Genomic DNA, 2068 nt, shown 5'->3' on the forward strand with positions numbered 1-2068 from the left:
TTAAAGCTAATTTTATTTAAATTTGGCATGCTGCTAAAGGTTATCTTGATATACTTTTAGTTAAACCTGTAGTGAGTCCACTATGAAATGGTAGCCAAAAATGTGTTCAAATATCTAAATATGCTGGTGGATTACAGTTTATAGAATCATTCTCTTTTAAAAAAATTTTTGGGGGGAGGTAATTACGTTTGTTTATTTACTCATTTATTTTTGGAGGAAACAACTGGGGATTGAACTCAGGACCTCATGCATGCTAAACGTGCACTCTACCATTTGAGTTATACCCTCCCCCTAGAATCATTCACTTTAATGGCCAGATAAAGGAATTTTTAAGTACAGAAGTTAACAGTTCAGAGAATCAGGTGATAATATAGCATCAGAGAATCAAGAATTCATTCCTCCCTCCCTCACTTCCCCACCTCTTAGGCTTCCATTTAAAAGCAGTTCCTGCTAACTTTAGAGTGTAATTGAAGTTAGATGGCTATAGTTTTAGAGCTGAGGAAAAATAAAAGGCATGTGAACTCCCAGCAATCATTTGTCTAGGCAGGCAGTTGGAGATGAGAAAGAATGAACTGAAAAAGGGCAGCAGATTCATTCCACAGGTGGTGTCTGCAGCTGCAAGGATTTGGGCGAGACAAGCCTTTCTCAGAAACACAGAGAAATATTCAGCCTTGCCTGCACTCATTCCCTGCACGGGGATAGACCTGGCAGGCTTAAAAAGGAAGCGTCCTGGAATCAGACCAGGCACTTTGTGCTTCCTGTTTGACTGAAGGCATTTTGAAGCGAATAGAATCCTGAAATTAATTCACTTAAAAAATTATGTACACACACATATGTAAACTATGCATTTTATATCGCCTGATGACACCAAATAATCCACCTTTGCCAACTAAATTGTCTTTGCAGATGTCTTGGAGCTACTTGTGTTCTCTTCTGCTTTTCATAGTTAGATAATATTTCAAATAATTTTTCTTTTTGCTTGATGGAAATAACCAGGCTGAGGTCACTGATCTGACCTCACACGTGACATGTTCATTCTTGGTCCCACACTGCACTTCTGGTTTCATCAGTAAGGCTGCATTTAAGCTTTGGTTTATAGAGTTTGGTTTATAGGTGTATCCTCCATTCTATTTAATTCCCATTGTGTGGCTTTCCGAGGTTGTGTGCTTTGCTCAAGTGTGGCTAGATGGAGGAGCTGTTCACACACAGTTCACATGGATTATCTCAAAAGGTAGGTATCACATTTCATTTACAGAATGAAAAGAACTTCAAGAAAGACAGTAGTTACAGCTATTTTTTTCTTTTGGACTTTAAGTGCATAGACTGGAGTTAATCACCCTGCTCAGTTTCATGATGTTATGTGATCATCCATACAAGGTCTCTTCTTGTTTTATTTCACTTTATCTTTTTCTTGTTTTATTTTATTTTATTATTTTCCCCTTTCATCTCCAGCATTGGCAGCCACTCTGATGTATTTAATATGTGCTTGGATATGCATGAATCCCCAAGTTGCTTTTTTTATGATGTTGTTTTATGAATGTATGTGTTTTAATTCTCTATTGTTTAATGGCTCTTATTCTGTTTCTTGCTTTTTTTGGGGGGGGGTGGTAATTAGGTTTATTTATTTATTTTTATATGGAGGTACTGGGGATTGAACCCAGGACCTCGTACATGCTAGGCACATGCTCTACCACTGAGCTATACCTCCCCTTGTTTCTTGCTTTTTTACACAGTGCTGTTTTTAAGTTCTTTCCATGTTCCTTTACACACATCCAGCTTGCTTCTTTGAACTGTTGCATAAGGTTCCATATCATGTGTCAGATACTTTGAACATATCCATTCCTCTAGTGATGGGACACCTGGACTGCCTCTAACTCCCTTGTACCACAGACAACCTTGTTTATTTGTTGACATCTTCATACATGTCTCCTTCTGAACCAGTGTGAAGAGGGTTTCAAAGTCATAGGTTGCATGTGTGCATGTGAACACACGTGCATTGGTACACACACACACACACACACACACATTTAATACTGCCAAAGTGCTCTTAGAATACCTGTATGTATCT

General features: G+C 38.3%; 1 non-coding gene across 1 annotated transcript; it reads right to left on the bottom strand.

Annotated features, from left to right (window-relative positions):
- Positions 1-1636: 1636 nt before the first annotated feature.
- TRNAA-AGC lies at positions 1637-1708 on the bottom strand. The gene has a single exon. It is a non-coding gene; the product is annotated as a tRNA-Ala (tRNA).
- Between the last annotated feature and the right edge of the window lie 360 nt (positions 1709-2068).

Source organism: Camelus ferus, chromosome 15 (assembly GCF_009834535.1).
Source record: "Camelus ferus isolate YT-003-E chromosome 15, BCGSAC_Cfer_1.0, whole genome shotgun sequence".
Classification (NCBI taxonomy): Eukaryota; Metazoa; Chordata; class Mammalia; order Artiodactyla; family Camelidae; genus Camelus; species Camelus ferus.